At 47.2% G+C, this 15,667-nt stretch overlaps 1 protein-coding gene across 5 annotated transcripts in view; it reads right to left on the reverse strand.

The window, feature by feature from the left end:
* The window catches only part of Slc39a11 (solute carrier family 39 member 11), a 441,489-nt gene that overhangs the window by 234,552 nt on the left and 191,270 nt on the right, over positions 1 to 15,667 (reverse strand). The window lies entirely within an intron of this gene.

Genomic DNA, 15,667 nt, shown 5'->3' on the forward strand with positions numbered 1-15,667 from the left:
GCCCTTGGGGCCACTCATCCATCCCACATGTAGCTGCCTTTGCTGGTCACTGTGACAGAATTCCAGATAAACAGCCTGTGAGACAAAAGGCTAATGATGCTGACTATGAATATCATTTCAAATGATTCTGTCTGTGATGGCGGGGAAGGCTCTGCAGAACGATGCAGTGCCCCTCACAGCAGCCAGGAAGCAAAGGAAGGAGACAAGCCCACACTTACTTCTCCACCTTCCTCCTTTTTCCCACTTACTCCATCCAGTCCCTAAGGTGAGAAGATGGTCCAGCCCACATATAGAAGGGATCTTCCCACCCCAGGCAATCTTCCCTCAGAAATACCCTCACAGACACTCCACACGCCTCACCATCAGTCACTAGGTATCCAGTCAACCAAGAAAAGCAACCACCACAAGGCCACCGCTTGCCAACATGACACTCGGACACCTCACGTTAAGCCACAGCATTCCACTCCTAGGAGGCAAAAGGGCCATGTCCACCTCACAAAACAAGACGAATTCTACCCTCTAAAAGTCACAGTCTCAATGTCACTCAAAAGTCCAAGTTCAAAGTCTCTTCTGACGCATAAGGCAACTCACAGCTGTGAATTCCCAGAAAATCAATATGTAAGGTCCATGCTTCCTATCTTCAAAAGCACAGAGTAAGGATTCCCACTTCAAAATGGAGAAATGGGAGAATAGTAAGGACAAACTGAAACCCAGCAGAAAAAAAAAAATTAGACCCCACAGCTCCATACCTAGTGTCCAGGATACACATTCTCACAGATTTACACATCAGCTTCCCAGGAGATCCTCACAGTGAGTCTGGTTCTAGAATATACAGGCTGGTCTTTAAAGCACCCTTAAAGATCTGGGTGTTGTGTGATATTTATACACCGTGAAGATGTATCGCTGTGATTGGTGTAATAAAAAGCTGAATGGCTAATAGTCAGGCAGAAGAGATAGGCAGGACTTCTGGGGCAGAGAGAGAAGGCTGGAAAGAAGAGGAGGAGTCACCAGCCAGACGTTGAGGAAACAGAAAGTACAGAGTAAAGGTAACTGAGCCATGTAAAAGAACATAGATTAAAGATGTGGGTCAATTTAAGCTATAAGAACTAGCTAGGAACAAGCCGAAACTAAGATTTAATAATTCATAGTAAGTCTCCACGTTGTTTTCTGTGAGCTGGCAGCCCAAAGAAAAATCCGTCTACACCTGCGTGGAAGCCTCTATAGCACCAGCACTCTTGAATTCCATATGCCTGCTAAACCAAACACTAAAGAGACCATGTCCAAGTCTGCCACCATGTTAAGTAGCCAGACCAGATTTGACCAGAGCTACAAGTGGCCTGTAAGTGCCTGGGTGGCAGAATCTGAGAAAACAGTTCCCTATATAGTCCTGTGTAAGCCAGAAATTCTGGGTGTTCACTATTCATACACACGCGCACACACACACACACACACACACACACACACACACACACACACACACAATCCTTCAGAGGAGTTTGTGGATTTATTTGGAGTATGCTATGAGCAGGGTGTAGCCCAGCATCCAATTGTCTCAGTGCAAAGTGTCTCCCTTCTCTTTAACACAACTAATCTCTTTACAAACTATACCCTCTTTGCCCACAACTTTCAACTTATTCTTTTTCTAGTCAGCCTTCATATTTTCAAATCTTTCTGCCCTGCTTTTCTGCTCACAATTCTCACTGTAAACATGACTAAAAGAAGCCAGCAATAACCATCCCAACACCTAAACATTATGCTATCTGTGAAACTCCTCTGCCAAGTTAATTTATTCCTTACTTTCTTTTTTATTTTTAATTGTGTATGTCCATGTGCTGTGGTGTGTGTGTGTGTGTGTGTGTGTGTGTGTGTGTGTGTGTGTGTGTGTGTGTGAGTGAGTGAGTACAGATGCCTACAAAGGCCACAAACATTGGATACCCACGGAGCTGAAGTTACAGATGATTGTGAGTGGGTGTTGGGAATCAAAATCAGGTCCTCTGCAAGAGCAGTGTGTACAATCTTAACCAGGGAGCCATCTCTCTGGGCCTATCTACTACTTTCAAATCAGCCTCCCAGAAAGTTCTAGACACAGGTAAATGTAGACAAAAGTCTTTGCTAGGACATAACATGCATGGTCTGTAGTCCTGCTCTCAGTAGAGTGATTCTCCCCATGAAGAACCAGATGAACACATTCTTTACAGGGTTTTTAGGAGATTCTGGGCTCCTGAGCTTCCAGCAGAATCACCCACTAAGTTCTGCTTATAGCTTCTAGGGCATCTATGGCTCACACCTCTAAATGCTCCCAAATTGTTCCCACACACCAGTTCCAAAGGCTTGAGAAATATATAATCAGGGTTAGTCATGTCAATCCCCCAATTGTGGTAATAATTTTCTGTATTTGTAACTTCTCTTTCACCATAAAAAAAAAAACACCACTTGGCAGAAGAACAGAGGAGGGGGAAGCATTTGTTTTGTCTCACAGTTTGGGAGGCTTTCAGTCCATCACAGTGGGGAAGGCAGAGCATTGGACAACAGAACGGAAGTCCAAGAAGCCAAGAAAGACATACAAACTAAAGCTTTCATTGGGGACATTTCTTTCAGGAAAGAATTTCATAAAGGTGTGCCAGGCTGTACCTTACACACACACACACACACACACACCTTCTTGTTTTCTCGTGGCCATGGTGATCAAGGACAAAAAAAAACTCTAAAGACTCAGATATTTTATTTCATCATTTCTTTCTAATTAAATGTTAAACCTGAACACTTCAGGGTGTCCCACATCTCTTTTTCAGGTATCTATAGTTTCTTAATTCTTTATACATCAAACCTTCTATGGAGTACTTTAACAAGAGTACCAATGCCTCATTTAATCTTGTTTGAAGATGGGGAGAGGCAGAACTCCCATCTCTGTTTGGCCAGTCCCACACAGTCCCCAGCTTCTATGCTGAATCCTGGAATCCCCCTCTGTCACACTGAGTGGCATCTGGCTCTTGGCATCATGGTCAAGGCTGGCACCACAGATGGACAGGATCCTGGGTGGAGGAGAAACTCCGAGCAAGACGGTCCACACCTCTGCACAAGGCACTTCAACTACTTTCGGGTGACAGCTGGTGTCTGCGTGATGAGCCGTGGGCCACAGAGTCGCAGCTCTTTGTTTGTTTATATGCTTTAATTATTTTTAATTCTCCATCTCCCGCTGCTATCTGACAGATCACTGTAGCAATAAAGGCATGCCTCACCATGAAAGGGTAACAGCTGACGTCCCTTCCTTTGTCTTCCTGCTTTGATGATGTGGTCGAAGAAGAACTGGGAGGAAGACGGAGGAGGGGAGGGGATGGCTTCATTACAGGGAAATGCCATTGCATTCTTGTGCACCACGCTGAGGCCGCGGCCGCTCATCCCACCGAAGCCCTCCAGAAAGGCACAGCTTGGAGACAATCGGGTTGATTTAGGACAATGGTTTTTAACAGGCTGATTTTAGTCTCCCCTCCCCAGACCTGGGAACACCGAGAAATCAGCATCTTTGGCTGTTCCGGTGGGCGTGTGGGTGGCTTTTCTGGTATTTCTCAATAGTCTATCACGTATGGGGCAGCCTCAGAGCAGAAGGCAATCAAACGACAGCATCACTGATGTGGAAAAGCCCTGCTTTTGAAAGATTTAGGCTGACCAGGACCTCACAGCTCCCTGTGCTATTACAGGCTAATGCTGGGAACTCTGAGCTCTTGTTACTACCAAGAAAAGAATTCTGTCACTTTCTCGGATGACTGCTGCCTGCCTGCCCTCACGATTCAATACATTTTTAATTAAGCATCAACTGTCTACCAGAGCTCTGCAGCTCCGTGAGATATAAAAGAGCCAATTCCCATTCTGCACGAACCATCCCTTCTCCTTTGAGAGACCATAACAAACAATCAATGACAGATTGAACAATTAGAGACCTGAACAGGGACAATGTTTGGAAGAAAGGGACTGGGAAGGTGGCTCAGTGGGTCAAGTGCTTACTGTGGAAGCGTGAGGAACTGAGTTTGGACCCTAAGCACCCAAGTAAGAGCCAGGCATGGTGGTGGTGCCTGTGACCCAGCTCTGAGGAGGTAGAGACAATCAGATCCCTGGGGCTCATTGTTAACCAGCTTAGAGAACTGAGGAGTCCCAGCTTCGATGAAAACAAGACAGAGAACGGTCAAGGAAGACATCTAGCATCAACCTCTAGCCTCCACATGTATGTCCACATGTACACACACATAAACCACACACACACAAAAAAAATGAGTAAATTCACAAATGAAAAACATGTCACAGACATGGGTTATAGCCACCCTTGTTCCCAGTATTGTGACGGATGAGATGTTCAGTGATTCATGTAAGCTTTGCCATGATTAACATGGAGGGGTGTGTGATCCTTGGGTCACAGTGTAGACAGTGGCCTCTCTGCGAAGATGGCATTTAAGAAAAAAGAAAAGAAAACCTATTGTGGCATCCCCTTAGCCCTCAGATCTTTCTACCGCTCCCCACCAAGCCAGATCTGGCGACTGCGTTGCTTCATATCCGTGTTTGCAGGAGTAGGAGGGAGCACACTGAAGCGTCTGCCCCAACTTCACTCAGAAGCCGCCCTTCTGGGGCCAGCAAGATGGCGTAAAGCAGCGGTTCTCAACCTTCCTAACGCTGTGACCCTTTAATACAGCTCCTCATGCTGTGGTGATCCCAACCATAGAATTATTTTCATTGATACTTCACAACTGTAATTTTGCTACTGTTCTGAATTGGAATGTAAATACCTGTGTTTTCCAATGGCCTTAGGCGACTCCTGTGAAAGGGTGGTTTGACCCCCAAGGGGTTTTGACCTACAGGTTGAGAACCACTGGCTTAGAGGCTTTAAGCCTGAAGACCTGAGTTTGATCCCCAGATTCCACAGCAGAGGGAGAGAACAGGCTCCTGAAAGTTATTCTCCATATGTTTCCCTTTGCATGTGCACCCCTGTGTTCTCTCTCTCTCTCTCTCTCTCTCTCTCTCTCTCTCTCTCTCTCTCTCTCTCTCTCTCTCTCTCCCTGTCCTCTCTCTCCATCTCTCTCCACCTCTCTGACTCTCTGTCTCACACACAACTAAGTAAACATTTTTAAAAATGAGACAGCCTCCCTTTTTAGATATTATTTATCTTATTTTACGAGTGTGTTTTGGCTACATGCATTTATGTTTGTGTATCACATGAGCTCCCGGTTCCCAAAGAGGTCAGAAGAGAGCATAAGTCCCCTGGAACTGGAGTTATGGATGGTTGTGAGCCACCATGTGGGTGCTGGGAACTGGACTCTGGTCTTCTGCAAGAGCAACAAGTGTTCCTAACCACTGAGACATCTCTCCAGCTCCAACAGACTTCCCTTTTAAAAAGCTGGAGCAGGACTGAGATATCTCACCTGTGTCCATGCCCACCTGCCCCCACCATCAACATGCTTGATCACACATTTACCCTTCAGAAGGTTGAGGCCTTGTATCTACTGCAGCACATTGACCGTAGCTAAGATACGCCCGTCAACACAAGAACGGGAGGAGAAAATGTGATGTAGGTACAATGTGACTACAATCGAGAACAAAATGCTATCACTTACAGAAAGACTAGAGAGGAGGGCTCAGGTTAGGTGAGATCGTCCAGACCCACAGAATGGCAAGCACCATAGGCTCTCTCTCGTAGACCCTAGACAGTCAGCCCGAGACATACAATAGTGCTCTGTAGGGGTGGGAAAGAGAAGGGAAGCTAGACTTGGTCTACACCTGTTGCATGCATGGATGGAATGTGGACAACTGACAAGTATTAAAAGAAAAAAGACAGGTGATCCCAGGTATGCAAGCATCTCAAGGGGTACCTGGGATGGTACCCCCTTCTCCTATACCTCCACACCTGCAACCCCTTCATCCTCTCCACCCTTCGGCAGCAGCATCCGGGGCTCCTTTCTCACTTGCTGATGGCATTCCCAACATTCTTCTCCTTCTGCTCTCAGACTTTGATGAGGAAAATGCAGGACTATGACCCCACACCCACACACCCACACCCTTCCAGGAACAGCTCCCAATGGGACACATGAACTCTGCTTTGGTGGCTTCCTCACGATGCCCCTGGCAGCGAGGGAAGGGGTCAGACGGCATCCCCAGACTGACAACATCACTGCTTTAGGGAGCCCTGCCTTGCTGTGTCCAGGTGACAGGGAAAGAGTTCTGTATACAGATGCCCTCCATAAACGCGGCCTCAGCCTGGCAGGAGGCGTCAGGGATGGAGAGCGAAAGGCCTTCCTGCCTTTCTCATGATGCTGTGGTGGCCATCTTCCTTCCATTTCTAGGACTAACACATTCTAATCTCCACAATGATTTTCCATTCACATTCCCTCCTTAGAACCTGGTAGCCCCGTAAGATGGGCAAAGGGAGCATATATCTCTCCAGGACACACATGTGACGGGTGCCAGCTGTTCCTGACTTTCTGCCACAGCCCTGAGAGTGCCTGGCTGATGATTAGAGGGTGAGTCACCTTCCTCCCCATCCCCACCACAAGGGCTTTGGACAGCTCAGGTTTGCTGTGCCACCTCACAGCTTCCAAATGGCAGTGTGCAAAACAGGAGGCCCCTCCTACAAGAAGAATGTTCCACTTCCTTCCCACGCCCCTCCGACCTCTTGCCCTGCCCTTCCTCCCCCATTTCCACCCACGACTCCTAAACCAACTCCATACAGAAAGTTAGGAGTGGGCTGCTGGAGGTAGGAGGTAACACCCCATCCATGGCTCCAGAACTGGAAATCTCCATGCTCGTGCAGCAGAATTACAATTATTACTGTTATTATTACTTTTACCATGCGTGGTTTGAGGCCAGTGTCTGGCCCACAATACACAAGATGGTTTCCACCCACTCCTGCAAAGCGGCAGGAGCTGGGATGAATAGCATTTTCCAAAAGAAATACAGAGAAAATACAAATAAGGGGAAGGAGGGATGAAAGGAAGGTGGGAGGGGAGGGGCACGGGGGAGGGACAGTGATTCTGCGCATGCCACACATGAACACAAAAGGACTCAGGATGCAGTATGCACGCCCAGCACCTATGGCCGATTCTGTTCACCTTGCTTTGCTATCCCCACGTGAGGAAGAAACTGCCCAGAACTACCCACATACATACACCCCAAACAGGTCAATATGGCTAGGGAGATGGCTCCACGGATAAAGAGCTTGCTATATAAACCTGATGACCTGAGTTTAGATATCAGCACCCACGGAAAAGCAGATACAGCAGTGAGCACATCTGAAATCCCTGCACTCCAATAGGAAGATGGGAAGCAGAAAACAAGATCTCCAGGCACTTCTAGGCCAGCTCCCTGGACTCATGCAGTAATGAACAGGATGTTGTCTTAAACAAAGGGGAAGGTAAAATCAGCCTCCTAAGGCATGTACACACACACACACACACACACACACACACACACACACACAGAGTATTATGGAAGGGACACACTCACCCTCAGGCAGCATCATCCAGGGCTCCTTTCTCACTTGCTGAAGGCATTCCCAACCTTCACCTTCCACCCTCAAACACTGTTTTATCCTCACTCGTATGGAGGATAAAATAGTGAACTAAATGCAAAACACAGCTACATAAATGGTAATGGGTACCCCATCCCTGAAGGCCCTGCCATCTTCCAAACTCACTGTAGACAGTCGGACGCATCTGCCTCAGGTCCCAATAGCGACCTTCACTGTGCTTCACATCACCTGCACTCTTTTTCTTCCCTGCTAGGACATCCCAAAGCTACCAACAACAGCATCCAGGGAGAAAAAACTGCTGGCCAGGCTCTCATGCTGGCAGCCCATGGATCTGACCTACCCACATATACCAGCCATCGTGCTCACAGGGTTTGGGGTGGAGAATCCTTTGCTTTGTCTCCAGCGTCATACAATCTAGACTCTGTGGGCTGTGAGCGGCCAAGTCTCCTAGAACAAAGACGCTTTAAGTAAGGTCTACGAAGAGGTCAGAACTCCAGGGGAAGAGTCAAGAGAAAGGTCAGGGAATTAATTGGCGCCCCCTGGGGGACATTACACCAGGTGAGAAGGCAGCAGGGGACTCTGTCATCAGGGACTCAGCCAGGATGAGGAAGGGGCCACAGGGCCACCTGCCTGGAGTGACACCTGAGCTTACTTTTGTCCCTGCCCGCCTCTACCTCCCGCCATCCCCACTTAACCCAGACACACAAGGTGACATGTTGAATAATTGATGCTGTTTTTATGGCTGAGAAGTTGCCATAAAAATGACACTGATAACATAATCTTAAATTATTCCACATAATGGAAAAAAATTAAATGTCGCCCTTGATCACCAGCTCGAATATGAATAACGCTTACATAATGAATGACTTTCTCTCGAAGGGAGCCCAGCATGGCCTTCTGCCCAGGGCCAGATCAGCTCAGGATGAGGAATAGTCATCTCAAAACAAACGAGGACACTGCGTGGAACAGACACAGGGGCTTGGAGTACAGTCCTACATCAGGCCTGAAGACTGATATCACTGATGCCCCTCTTACCTCAAGTTACCAGACACTCGGGGACTGTGTGGTCATAGAGATGAAAAAGACAATTACGAGTTCCCTGTGACTTGTAAAGTACAACCTCTCAGCTTTTCCGGGACACAGTCTTTCATCTCTAACTCAGCCTCAGTCCCTCGTTCTTATGGCAACAAGGATGCTATCCAATGAACAATCAGCAAGGCAGGGTCAAAGCTCCAAGTTCTTGTATTCTTCTGGGAAGCCTTTGTGGATGTACCCAGCCTCCTCTGGTCCAATGTGCCCCTCTGTCCTCCCCTGACATATGCATGCTTCAGGCATCTGTTGACCAAAATGAAAACTTACCACGTTCTGTGGCCCTGCTATAACCATAAGGCTCTTCAAACAGGCACTATATATCCCATAGTGCTGCTTTCGGAGCCCCGCACACTGCTCAGCATACAGGTAACTCAAGGGAATTAACTATACAATGAAATCTCCAAATCAAGAAAACCATCTACACTACAGAGAAGGAAGATGTGGATGGACGTCTGTGGATGGAAAGGGGGAAAGGGGACTCAAATGCACCTTGGCTCACTGTTTGATCACAAGGGCAGGAATCCCCGCATCCCCGTTTCCATGCTAGAGACCATCACGAGCAGCTACCAGTATGAGGTCCAAAACCACAAGAGGATGTGCAAGCTGGAACTCTCCACCCAAAATGCCTCACTCCGCTTCCCTTCCTGTCAGACACAGGACTGGCAACCCATCCTGTTCCCTGCTCAGGTGATCTCTTCCCACCTGGACACCAAGCATCCTCCAAGGCCACATGTCTCTGTTTCCTCCCACCTGTGGATGACCTGGTCTTCAAGTTCCACGTGGAAGCCATCCATTACTGACTTCTGGTTATACTTAAGCTATGTAAATGTGTGATGACTGGTTTTTTGTGAGACAAAGCTTTTTCTTACTTTGATGCCAATTAATCACTATTCATACATCAAGCCTATTTAATCACATCAAACAGATTTCAAAATATGACAGTGTTCTACAAAGGTATAGCTCTGAGAGGATCTGTAGGGACAGCCAAGAGGAATCCTAGGTAGGCGACTCTTGGCTTTGATTCCCAAGAGCTGGATGTCCTGCTGGTGTGGGTGACAGAGGGACAGGGTAAGGAATCTTTCCAAATCAGTATGCTATTTCTTTTTGTTCAAAATGTGGTTTTCCTTAAAGCAATAAAGATACAACAAAGTAATTTGCTCTCTGCTCTCCACTCACAGATGACTTGGTGGCTGTCAGCTAACGCCAGCCCTCATCCTACATAGCGCTAAACTGCATCCCTGTGAGCCAGTGAGTCCCTTCTGGTCCTCCTTAGGCAATGTTTTCCTGACTATCTGACAAAAGAACCTCAGATCCCTAAATCTTACCAAAAAAAAAAAAAAAAAGCACATGTTTCAGGTACCTGTTGCTAAGGTAACAACTCCCAACCCCAACTGTTGGTTTTAAACCACCATCAATTGCTATTGTTCTACAGTCCATTAGGCTCTGATGCCGGTGTGGTGGGTCTCAGTCATGCTTCTTCTACCCAGCTAGTGGCTCACCAAGGGGTAGACGGTCTGGGATGACACACACATCTATCTGGACTAGCTAACTACTGGCTGTGAACCACCGACTCCTCTCTGGGGGACTGCTTATCCTCCATGCAGGTAGGCTGGGTTGGTGTGTGGTAAACTTGAAACTGGCCTCCAGTGTTAAAGAGCTTTCAAATCTCAGCTTGAATCAAATTTGCTATCATCCCATGGACCAAACCAAGCCAGAGCATCCTGACTGTGCAGAAGCATGACTAAATCTGTGGTGCTCCTTATCAGGAGCACACGCAGGGTTGTGGACTCAGAGGATCGGTGCCATCTGGGAGGAGTCTGTGGCACCTTTGCCATCCATGGCATATGCATGGGCAGAGGGAATATGCCATGCAACATGAGAACCTAGCCCCTGGACCCCTGACAGCTCCCTCTGGATCTAGACTATAGATAACTGCTCCAGCCTAAACCCATAAGCTCAGTCTCTTCCACCTAAAACAGGACACATCCTCAGAGATCCGCAAGTTTCAGATCTTTTTATGCTATATTTTTATTACAATGATATTCTGAAGAAATGCCAGCATCAACCACTGCACTGCTGGATGTTTGGGGCCTCATTTGCATGTACGTGTCCGGGTGAATGGGTTACAGTGCTGTGACTGGATATGTCTGTGGAGAGAGGACAGGGTAAGCATAAAGATCAGCTCCACAGACAAACACTGTCTGAGCCCAGAGTGGGCCACTTACTCCACACAGCCCCAGGACCCCAGAGAGATGGCAGGAGTCTCCACAAGGTTCTAGAATTTCATTGGGTGAGCTGATTCCACTCAGTACCTTCATGGGATACAGCTGTCAGGACCCCTGGGAGCTGATCATGGAAGCCAGGGCCACTGACACCTTGCAGCCGGTGGTTAACATTAAGCATGAACCAAAAACATATTGTTTGATTTGATTGATTTGTATTGTCCCTTTTTTTGCATTTTGTGACAGTTGACAAGCCAAATCATGAGCCCAACACATACTTAGTTTTATACGTGTGCATGTTTATGCTTATAAATACACACACACACACACACACACACACACACACACACACTCACACACACACACACACACACACACACACACACACACACACACAGTGGGATGGTCTGTATGTCAAATTGCTCTGATTGGTCAATAAATAAAACACTGATTGGCCAGTGGCTAGGCAGGAAGTATAGGTGGGACTAACAGAGGAGAAAAGAAAGAACAGGAAGGAGGAAGGAGTCACTGCCAGCCGCCGCCATGACAAGCAGCATGTGAAGATGCCGGTAAGCCATGAGCCACGTGGCAAGGTATAGATTTATGGAAATGAATTAATTTAAGCTATAAGAACAGTTAGCAAGAAGCCTGCCATGGCCATACAGTTTGTAAGCAATATAAGTCTCTGTGTGTTTACTTGGTTGGGTCTGAGCGGCTGTGGGACTTGTCCTGACTGTGGGCAAGGCAGAAAAGCTCTAGTTACACACACACACACACACACACACTTATACTGACTTTGAGATGTATTGATTTTATTTGATGCACAAACATAATAGTCAAACAGGAAAAACACTGTCCTATACCTTGGAACAACTGGCCGCCCTTCCTTCTCCCCACCCCCCCTTATCCTGCCACTCAAAATACAGGATTTCCTGCCTCAGCATTACATACTAATACAGTGGCCCAGTCACTGGCTTATAGTACTCTAGAATATCGACCTGTTTACATTATCAATCTCTGGGCTTCTGAGACCTCATGCACACCTGTGTGTGTGGACAAAAAAAAAAAAAAAAAAACTCCCAAGGACAGTCTGTCCTTGCCCATGAGTTCTCAGGGTTCCCTGTTTCATAGGCTGCTCTGAGAGAACAGATTCTATAGATACATACATGTAGGAAAATTTATACACAAGCAGGCAATGACTCATGAAATCTCACAGCAAAGAACACAGGATTTGTTTAATCATACATCATTGAGTCATATATAAACATATCAGTGTTCAGCACATGAAGTCATAGGAGCAGGGCTCTGAGAAATTCCAATCCAGGCTCATTATCATGCAGTGGACCTGTTTCTATTTCATTGAGGAGGGAAAAGGCAGCTGGTAGCCTCGATCTCAAATCTTACCACTCTTGCAAGCAAAGGTCTATGTTCACCATGTGTGGAAACAGTTCAGTAGAACTTGTCTAACAGGCCTGTATGCATAACCCTTCTAGCTACACTAGATGAAGATTAGGAAAACTAAGACGGTAATTACTCTCTAAGGAATCAGCCTCAAATTAAAGAAGTAAGGATAGAAATGGATAAGCCAAGCCATTGTCAAAGCAGTGCAGAGAAGAAAGGGCAAAGTCCAGTTTACCACCAATCTCTAGAGCCTTGACAATCACTAATGACATCCCTTGAAGCCACAAGGAAAGAAAGGCTGACCACACCTGTCCAAGAGCCAGCCCCAGCCAGTCACAACCCACAGCGGATGACTGCCCAGGAGACCAGAGCCCTCATCTCAGCTGGGGAGCCATGTCCAGAGGTGTGTAGCAGAGAAAAGATGGATAGAGCTAGAAAGAAAGAGGTTTGGCATGGATCCTGAGTAAAAGAGTTAGTGGGATGGCGTTGCCTGCACAAACTCTGTAAACACTTGGCTTCTCACACACTTTCTCTTATTTTGTCTGAGATCGCTAGTGAGGCAACTGGACTGGTGGCATTAAGATCTGGGGTCATTTCTCTCCCCTTGTTAGGAAGAAAGTTTGTATATCAAACCCTGGTATCTCCATGGCCATATCTGGAGACAAGGTATTTAAAGAGGCCCTTATATTAAGACTGGATTAGAGGTCTGGAGAGATGGTGAAACAGGTAAAGGCACTTCCCATCACACCTGACAACCCGAGTGTAATCACCAAGTCCCAGATGGAAGGAGAGAACCACCTCCCACAAACTGTTCTGTAGCAGGCCCAGAGAGTGTTAGCTTAAACAAGTATCTTAGAACGTGGTAAATCAATGACTAGGCCACTGAAGACTGTCCACAATCTCTGTACTAGCCCATAATTCAAAGGCAAGGATTTCTACCTTCTGAGTGGCAGTATAGGGAGGGAAGAAGGAGGCCCGCTGTTCTAAGCTATAGGGCAGTCTTTTTCTATTACAACAGTGTGGGGTACACACACATGTACCCGGATACAGACACACACACACAAAGAGAGAGAGAGAGAGAGAGAGAGAGAGAGAGAGAGAGAGAGAGAGAGAGAGAGAGGAGAGAGAGAAACAGTGAATAAATTATAAAAAAAATAACAATAAAAACTTAAATGCGATTGGTGGGGGGCTCGAACCCAATGACTAAGGTCCTCCTAAGGGGAGATCTCGAGAGAAGTATGTACAGGAGGGCAGTGTGAAGACGAAAGGAGACAGAGCTGTCAGTCACAGCGGAGAGGGGTGCAGACAGAGCCCTCCTCCAGGCCTCTGCACACCCCACCCTGCCAGCACCTTCGCTTCTGATGTCTGGCACCCGAAACTGTGAGGAAATAAATTTCTAGGCTTTAAACCATCTAGTCCGGGGGACTTCGTCATGACAGGCCTAGCAATCACTTTTTCATTTATGGAAACAGTGTTTACAGAAGCTAATGACTCGCTGAACATCACACTATCAATCAAAAGAGCAAGCAGGATTTTTTAATTTTCTATTAGCATACATTAATTATACATAATAATGTGGTTTCTTTTGGCATTTTTATACATGTTTATAATGTGTTTTGATTATATTCACTCCATACTGACCTCTTCTATCCCCTTCCACTCCCACTGATCCCTTCTTCTAAGGTTTTGTTGTTGTTGTTGTTGTTAACATTAGGTCTAGAACTAATTAGGAAGCCCAGGCTGGCCTCAACCTTACAATCTCCTGCCTCAGCATATAGGCAAGAGTTGAAGCCGGATCTTCTGTTTCCAAATGCCTCCCCTCACCCAGTGCAGTGCTGTTCCCACGGGGCGACCAGCAGTGTGCCGGAAGGAATGCGGCTCCATAACACTATACCGGGTGCAGCAGTAATGTCCGGTCAGCCCCACACTGGAGGCTGAGGCAGGGTGGTGACTTCCAGGCTGGCCTGTTCTATATAACAAGAGCCTGTTGATGAAGTCAAAAAAAGAAGCAGAGGACTAGGGGGAGAAGGGAGGAGGAGGAAGAGGGAGGAAGAGGGAGGAAGAGGAGGAAAGGAGAAAGAAAACAGCCACCACCATCAAGACATGGGTCCACAAGGCGGGCTAGAATTTATGTGCACACAACAGGTGCTCAGTCACTATATTCAGCAGCAAATCTCTACCACTGGGCAAAGGGCTCTCCTTTAGGTATAGTCTCTGTCTCCTTACATGGTAGAATCACAATAACACAGAGTCCTGAACCTTAACCTCCTCTCAGCGATGTACGTAAGATGCCCCCACACACAAAGAACTCACCTCTCTCTACAGAGAGCAGGAACTGAGCAAGGTTCAGTTGGATGAGCACCCGTGGTGCTCATGTCTCTGTCAACTTGACTGCATTGGGAATCAGCTAGGAGATGCATTCCTGGGTGTGCCTGTGAGGGTGTTTCCAGGGAGGTTTCACTGAGGGAGGAAGGCTCACCTTGAATGTGGTGGCACTATCCCACAGGGGCCCAGACTGAGTGCAAAGGGATAACTGACCTGAGCACTGGTACTCATCTCTCTCTTCCTGACTTCAATCACAACGTGGCCGCTTGCTTTAAGCTCCTACTGACATGCCTCCCCAGATAGGACGGACTGCACCCTAAGGAACAGAAACATGGGCCAAGAGATGGCCCAGCCGACAGGAGCGCTTGCTGCTCTTGCAGAGGCTCTGGGCTTGTTTCTAGGCACCCATATTAGGCAGCTCACTTGTAATTCCAGTTCCAGTGGAATCGGATGCTATCTTCTGGTCTCCACGTGCACCTGCAAACACACACACACACACACACACACACACACACACACACACACACACACACACACAGTTTTTAAGGGGAAATTTTTTTAGAAGAGCCTAGCCCACAGAGCAGACCTTTAGGTTACACTAGAAAAGGCTAACAAATGTCCCCACTACTGTTAAAGATGACCTGACATGAAAAGCAAGACTAAGAGAGTTTGGTTCTCAGCAGGGATGGAGATGTCCTTGTGCCACAGTAGGGTACTAATGCATTCACTACCCACTATGGGAATCAACATCAGAAGAGTTAAAGACAAACCGTAAGAGGCTGGCTGAGAGAGAAAGACTGGGACCCCCAAACCTGTCAAGAGGGTTCCGGTGCTAGGTTCCTGCAGCATTTCAGGGTTAGCATACATAATGTTTCCCAAAATCTTCTGGCAGAGGTCAAAGGATGGGCTTCCAGGTGCTGGGCATGGGTTGGCATTGGGTGTTAGAAGGCCAGCAAGTCACGATCACGACCTCTCATCTTCACAGTCAAGGCTTTGTCAATCCTTGGGTCTCTTGCCTAGCCTCCCAGGCCACTGCCTTCTCAATAACATCACATCCACGTGATCTTGATCACTGGAGTCTGAAACCACCGATTCTCTCTGAAAACAGCTTTTCCCA

Source organism: Peromyscus maniculatus, chromosome 8, assembly GCF_049852395.1.
Source record: "Peromyscus maniculatus bairdii isolate BWxNUB_F1_BW_parent chromosome 8, HU_Pman_BW_mat_3.1, whole genome shotgun sequence".
Lineage (NCBI taxonomy): Eukaryota > Metazoa > Chordata > Mammalia > Rodentia > Cricetidae > Peromyscus > Peromyscus maniculatus.